This window comes from Pelodiscus sinensis, chromosome 1, assembly GCF_049634645.1.
Source record: "Pelodiscus sinensis isolate JC-2024 chromosome 1, ASM4963464v1, whole genome shotgun sequence".
NCBI classification, from domain to species: Eukaryota; Metazoa; Chordata; order Testudines; family Trionychidae; genus Pelodiscus; species Pelodiscus sinensis.
In genome coordinates, this window is record NC_134711.1 from 191,107,375 (window position 1) to 191,115,563 (window position 8,189).

Consider the following 8,189-nt stretch of genomic DNA (forward strand, 5'->3'; position numbering starts at 1 on the left):
CAGAAGGCATAAGAGAACCAGCAGTCATTAAATGATCCATCCCCTGTCACCCATTTTCAGCTTCTGCAAACTGAAGCTAAGGACACCATCCCTGCTCATTCTGGCTAGTAGACATTGATGGACCTGTCCTCCTTGAACTTATTTTGTCCCTCTTGGAACCTTGTTATGATGTGGGCTTTTCCACCATCTTCTGGCAAAGAGTTCCACAGGTTGACTGTGAAAAAAATACTTTATTTTGTTTGTTTTAAATCTGCTGCCTATACATTTAATTGGGTCATCTTCTTGTGCTATGTTAGTGAAAGAATGAATAACATTTCCTTATTCTATTTTTCCACACCATTCATGATTTTCTAGACCTCTAACATATCCCCTCATTCTTTAGTCATTTCTTTTCCAAGGTGAAAAGTCTCAGTCTTGTTAATCTCTCTTCATAAGGAAACTGTTCTGTATTCCTAATGATTTCTGTTACCCTTTCTGTACATTTTCCAAATTCAATAATCTGTTTTAGATGGGGTGACCAAATCTGCATGCAGTACAGGCAGTCCCCGGGTTACGTACAAGATAGGGACTGTAGGTTTGTTCTTAAGTTGAATCTGTATGTAAGTCGGAACTGGCGTCCTGATTCAGCCACTGCTGAAACTGAGCAGTTTCAACAGTGGCTGAATCTGGACGCCAGTTCTGACTTACATACAGATTCAACTTAAGAACCCCAGGCATCCCCAAGTCAGCTGCTGCTGAAACTGATCAGCGGCTGATTCTAGGAAGCCTGGGGCAGGAACTTCCTGTAGTCAGCCACTGGTCATTTTCAGCAGCTGCTGACTTGGGGACACCTGGGGCAGAGCAGCTGGGGTGCTGCTGGGTTGGCCCAGTGGCACCCAGAGCGGCGCTACGGGACCAACCGGCAGCGCCCCAGCTGCTGTACCACAGGCGTCCGGAGCAAAGCTGTGGAGCACGGGGGCAGCGGGACAGCCCAGACGCGCCGTGGCTATCCTGCTGCCCTCGGGCTCCGTGGCTTTGCTCTGCTTTGCTCCCCGTCCCCCTGGTCTGCAGACCAGGGGGACGGGGAGCAAAGCGGCGGAACACGCGGCCAGCTGACAGCCCAGACGCGTCTGGGCTGTCCGCTGCCTGCGTGTTCCGCCGCTTTGCTTCCTCTCCCTGGTCTGCTGGAGACCAGGGAGAGGAAGGACCCCGTTCGTAACTGCGGATCCGACATAAGTCGGATCCGCGTAACTTGGGGACTGCCTGTATTCAAGTGTGAGCATACCATGACTTTATATAGACACAATATGATATTTTCTGTCTTATTTCTTTCTTTCCTAATGTTTCTGTTAGCTATTTAGGCTATCAATGCACGTTGAGCAGATGTTTTCAGGGAACTCTCCCCAATTATTCCAAGATCTCTTTCTTGAGTGGGAACAGCTATTTTATACCCCAACATTTTTGTATTTATAGTTGGGATTATATTTTTCCATTTGCATTACTTTGCATTTATCAACACTGAATTCCATAGAATCATAGAGCTGGAAGAGATCTCACACGGGCATCAAGTCCAGCCCCCTGCCCAAGGCAGGACCAATCCCAACTACATCAACTCAGCCAGGGCTTTGTCAAGCCGAGACTTAAAAACCTCTAAGGATGGAGATTCTACCACCTCCTTAGGTAAACCATTTCAGTACTTCACCACCCATTTAGTGAAATATTTTTTCCTAATATCCAACCTACACCTCCCCCACTGTAACTTGAGACCATTGCTCTTTGTTCTGCTGTCCGTCACTACTGTGAAAAGCCTCTCTCCATCCTCTTTGGAACCGTCCTTCAGGAAGTTGAAGGCTGCTATCAAATCTCCCCTCACTTTTCTCTTCTGTAGGCTAAACAAACCCAAATACCTCTGTCTCTCTGCATAGGTCATGTCCTCCAGCCCCCTAATCATTTTGGTTGCCCTCCGCTGGACCCTCTCCAATGTGTCCACATCCTTTCTATAGTGGGGAAGCGGGGCCCGGAACTGGACACAATATTCCAGATGTGGCCTCACCAGAGCCAAATAAAGGGGAATAATCACTTCTCTAGATCTGCTGGCAATGCTCCTCCTACTGCAACCTAATATGCCATTAACTTTCTTGGCTACAAGGGCACACTGTTGACTCATATCCAGCTTCTCATCCACTGTAATCTCCAGGTCCTTTTTCTGCAGAACTGCTACTTAGCCAGTCAGTCTCCAGCCTGTAACAATGCTTGGGATTCTTCTGTCTCAAGTGCAGGACTCTGCACTTCTCCTTGTTGAACTTCATCAGATTTCTTTTGGCCCAATCCTCTAATCCAGTATTTCCCAAATGGTGTTCTGTGAAACCCCGCCGTTCTGCAAAATGAAAATAAGGGTTCCATGAGAAAATTCCATTACAATAACATTTTATTATTAAAAAAATAATACTTAAAACTTTATGAATTTTACTGAAAACAATTTTCATTTGTGTTTGCCACGATAAGTGTCCCTGTGTAATGCCAGCTTAGCCAGAGAGTTGGGATAATGATGTCACTACTCAGCATTGCACGCGCAATCAGGTGGGATAGCCTGTTATATACCATATATAAGACTGTTATTAGGGGTTCCTCAAAATTCTATCGAGTTTAAAAGGGTTCTGTGGCCAAATAAAATTGGGAAACACTCCTCTAATCTGTCCAGGTCACTCTGGACCCTATCCCTGCCCTCCAGTGTATCTATCTCTTTCCCTAGCTTAGTGTCATCTGCAACTTGCTGAGGGTGCAATCTATCCCCTCATCCAGATCATTAATAAAGATATTGAACAAAACCAGTTCTAGAATTGATCCTTGGGACACTCCGCTAGAAACTGACCGCCAACCTCACATCGATCCATTGATCACAACCCTTTGGGCCCAACATTCTAGCCAGCTTTCTATCCATTTTACAGTCCATTTATCCAATCCATACTCCCTTAACTTGTTGGCAAGAATATTGTGGGAAACCATAACAAATGCTTTGCTCAAGTCAAGGTTTATCACATCCACCGACTTTCCCATATCCACAGAGCCAGTTACCTCACCATAGAAGCTAATCAGATTGGTCAGGCATGACTTGCCCTTTGTGAATCCATGCTGACTATTTCTGATCACTTTCCCCTCTTCCAAGTGCTTCAAAATGTATTCTTTGAGGATCCCCTCAATGATTTTTCCAGGGACTGAGGTAAGGCTGACTGGTCTGTAGTTCCCTGGATTGTTCTCTTTCCTTTTTTAAAGATGGGCACTACATTTGCCTTTTTCCAATCATCCAGGATCTCTCCCGATCGCCACAAGTTTACAAAGATAATGGCCAAAGGCTCTGCAATGACATTTGCCAACTCCCTCAGAACCCTTGGATGCATTAAATGCGGACCCACGGATTTGTGTATGTTTAGCTTTTCTAAATAGTTCCTAACCTGTTCTTTCCCACCAAGGGCTGTCCACCTCCTCCCCATACTGCGTTGCTTAGTGCGTTAGTCTGGAAGCTGACCTTGTCTGTGAAGACAGAGGCAAAGAAAGTATTGAGTACTTCAGCTTTTCCCACATCATCTGTCACTAGGTTACCTCCCTCATCCAGTAAGGGCTGCGCACCCTCTCTGATCACCCTCTTATTGCTAACTTGCCTGTAGAAACCTTTCTTGTTACCCTTCACATCCCTTGCTAGCTGCAATTCCAATTGCACTTTCGCCTTCCTGCTAACTCCCCTGCATTCTTGAGCAATATATTTATACTCCTTCCTAGTTATCTGTCCAAGTTTCCACTTTTTGTAAGCTTTCTTTTTGTGTTTAAGCTCACCATGGATGTCCCCAGTAAGCCAATCTGGTTGCCTACCATATTTCTTACTGCTCATCGGGATGGTTTCTTCCTGTGCTTTCAATAAGGCTTCTTTAAAATACTGCCAGCTCTCCTGGACTCTTTTCCCCTTCATGTAAGCATCCAAGGGAATCCTGCCCATCAGTTCTCTGAGGGAGTCAAAGTCTGCTTTTCAGAAGTCCAGGATGTGTATTTTGCTACTCTCTTTTCTTCCTTTGGTCAGGATCCTGAAATCTACCATCTCATGATCACTGCTTCCCAGGTTGTCACCCACCTCTACTTCCCCTACTAGCTTTTCTCTGTTTGTGAGCAGCAGGTCAAGCTGCGCATGGCCCCTGGTCGGTTCCTTCAGCACTCGTACCAAGAAATTATCCCCAACATTCTCCAAAACCTTCCTGGATTGTCTGTGTACTGCTATATTGGTCTCCCAACAGATGTCAGGGTAATTAAAGTCACCCATGAGAACCAAGGCCTATGATTTGGAAGAGTCTCTCAGTTGTCTGAAGAAAGCCTCGTCTACCTCATCCACCTGATCCGGTGGTCTATAACAGACACCAACCACAACATCACCGCTGTTGCTTACACCTCTAAACTTAACCCATAGACTCTCAACAGGCTTTTCTCCCTTTATATACTGGAGCTCTGAGTAATCATACTGCTCTCTTACATACAATGCAACTCCTCCTTCTTTTCTCTCCCACCTGTTCTTCCTGAACAGTTTATACCCTTCCATGACAGTGCTCCAGTCATGCGAGTCATCCCACCAAGTCTCCATTATTCTAATCAAATCATCGTTCTTTGACTGGGCCTCGGCTTCTATTTCTTCCTGTTTGTTTCCCAGGCTCCTTGCATTTGTGTACAAACACTTTAAATAACCAGTTGATTGCCCTACCTTCTTCATTCAAATCAGGGGTCCTCCTTTGTTGCTCGTTCCTTCTTGTGTTTCTTCCCAGTATCCGACTTCCCACTTACTTCAGGGCTTTGGTCACCATTCCCCAACAAACCTAGTTTAAAGCCCTCCTCACTAGGTTTGCAAGCCTGCCCATGAAGATGCTCTTTCCTCTCTTGGTTAAGTGGATCCCATCTCTTCCTAACAATCCGTATGCCTGGAACAGAGTCCCATGGTCGAAGAAACCAAAGCCCTCTCTCCAACACCACCTGTGCAACCATGCATTTACTTCCTCAATTTGACGATCCCTACCTGGACCTTTTCCCTCAACAGGGAGGATGGACGAGAACACCACTTGAGTGGTGTTCTAACAATCCTTCAATTACTTGAATAACAAAATCTTCAGGGGGTACCTGAGTTAGTCTGTAACTGAAAAAACTTAAAAAATAATTAATAGTTTGGCAGCACTTTAATGGCTAACAAAACATGTAGATGGCATCATGAGTTTTCATGGGCATGACCCAGTTCTTCAGATGACTGGAGAATTCCATTCCAAATTCATATCTGTATTTAGCTTGTGGAATTGGCATGAAATAACATGGTGATTTTGAAATCCATTCATGAGTGCCTGGGCAGGTTAAAGTGTTCTCCAACAGGTTTCTGTGTGTTGCCTTTTTGGATATCTGATTTGTGTCCATTAATTCTTACCCGTAGAGACTGTCCAGTTTGGCCAGTATACATGGCAGAGAGGCATTGCTGGCATTTGATGGCATAGATCACATTAGTGGAAGTGCAGTTAAATGGGGCTCTGATGTGGTGCTGATGTGGTTGGGTCCAGTGATGAAATCGCTGTGTAGATGTGTGGACAGAGTTGACACCAGGTCATCCAGGAACCCACCCCTGCAATCACCCCAACTGTGAGTCAATGTGTTGTTTCAGGCCAATTCCACAAGCCAAATACACAGGGAAGTGGTGGAACTTAATTTTGGGACCCATGGCAAAGGTATGAATAAAGACATTACTTGGCTAGCACACTACCTTCCACATCCTAATGACTTAACCAACCAAACAATGAGTACTTAAGAACAGTTTGCACCTTCTCTATCAGCGTCATGTAACATGAACACTCCAATTCACTATTTTTTCCCTTCCGTCTTCCCCCGGCCCCCTCCTTCCCTATTTATTTTGGAACTGGACTGTTAATACTCCATTCATCTGAAGAAGTGGGTTGTACCCACGAAAACTCATGATACCATCTACATCAGTGGTCCCCAACCTTTTGGGGCTGCCAGGGGCCGCCCATGCGCCGTGTACCCAGAGCCAGCACCGCGCATGTGCCACACACCGGGGGTGAGGCTGGCCCAGATCATACAGCAAGCGCACATAAATGCCGCAGCAGGCACCATGGCACCTGCAGGCACCGCGTTGGGGACCACTGATATACATATTGTGTTAGTCTTTAAGGTGCTGCTAGACTATTCATTGTTGAATAACAAAGGCTTTTGTTATCTTAATTACCCTGCCTTCTCCAAAGCCAAAGCTGGGAGCAGCACAAACTCTATTGCAGTTAAGAGCTGCTTCTGGAGCATGTGCTTTAATCAGACCCTCAAGTATGAAATCCAGGGGTTCAAACTTTATGGGGGGCTACTGACTCCCATAGCTCCCCATAAATGGTGCCATTGGACTCAGACAGTGCGGGTACTCCCAGCCCTGCATGCCCAGCCTGGCCCCACCCCCAAAGATCCCCACACCACAGCAGGGAGCCTGCATGTGAAGTGCAGGGTCAGGTCTCCCAGTCCCTCCCGTCCCTAGACTGGCTCAAATCACGGGTCAGGAGTGTGCCAAACACAAACCATGCTCTACTCCGCCAGGGCTGCAGCCAGAGGAAGTGCAAGGTTTTCACCTAATGACAGGACTCTGGGCACTGAGGCTTTCAGGGCAGCAGCTCGGCACTGCAAGCCTCCCACAATCACAATAGTTGGTACCTCTATGTCCTCAGCCTGAAAGCCCCAAATTTCTTTGTCCAGACTCTGGAGGAAAATGGTAAAAGAACAACAAGAATTGTGATAATGAGCAAATTATCACAGATATGAGGTGTGTTCAAAAGTTTCTGTGGCTCCAGATTTGACCCATAGTCTGCCTTTTGATGGCCCTGAAAGCCGACAGGAAGAGGCTTTCCGCAGGACAGGGAGTGGGCAGGGCTGTGTTGGGTTTTGAAGAGGAAATAGTGAAAAGGTATAAAACCAAACAAGAAGACATCCCTTAAGGACATCAAAAGTAGGAAATCCATATGCCCCAGTGTCCAGTGTGCTTCTAGTCTTAGTTACTGTACTACAGGTACTTCAGGTATCAGGATGGGTCTGGAAATCAGCAGGGAGGGTTATGGGATGCTTCTTTTGTCTAAATTGGTTGAGACCAGATCTAAACACCATTTTTATACTCCTAGTGAAGTGACTAGGACAATTCACATGCATAAAATTGTACATATGCGTTTGTATTACTGGGAGCCAAAAAACAATCCTAATTGAAATTTAATAGGAAGAGTTTAAAAAACAACAAATAGTCTAGTAGCACTTTATAGACTAACAAAACATGTAGATGGTATCATGAGCTTTCGTGGGAACAACCCACTTCTTCAGATGACTGGAGTATTAGAAGTCCAGATCCAAGAATAAATAAGGAATGGGAAGGGGTGGGGGGAAGGAAAAAAGAGAAAAAAAGAGAAAAAAGGAGTGGAGGAAAAAAGAGAGAGTGTGAGTGGATAGTTCAAATAGTTAAAAGAGTTTGATAAGAACAATTAGCACCTCCATTGTTAGGTTGGTTGGTTAAGTCATTAGGATGTGGAAGATAGTGTGGGAGCCAGCCCATATCTTGGTTCATACTATTTGCATAAGAATTAAACTTTGTGAATGAAGTGAATGAAAACTTGTTAATGAACCCTTCTCTGTGTATTTGGCTTGTAGAATTGGCCTGAAACAAAACAGTGACTTCAAGATCCATTAATGAGTGTCCAGGAAGATTAAAATGTTCTCCAACAGGTTTTGTTAGTCTTTGAGGTGCTACTAGACTATATGTTGTTTTTTAAGTTTTACCTGTTACAGACTAACTCTGCTACCCCTCTGAAGCTTTTGAAATTTAACAGGCACTCCAGTTCTAAGGATAGGGTAATAAAATGGCAATCGAAAAATGCACTGAACAGTTATTCTTCTGGTAGGTTATAAAATAGGCCTTTAAAATGTTTGCTTTTTAATATGCCACAAACATTTTAGTAACATTACTTTGACAATGGTTTCACCCAGTGAAACGTATTCAGTTGATCTCTAGGCATTTGGCAGCTGCATGCAAACAGAAAATGCCATTGTATGCGTCAGCTGAACTAGTGATTGTCAGTAACGGATGCATCAGGAAAACAAAATAGAATGAACTTGACAGGAGCTGATAGGTATGCACTGGCATTTTAAAATAATTATAG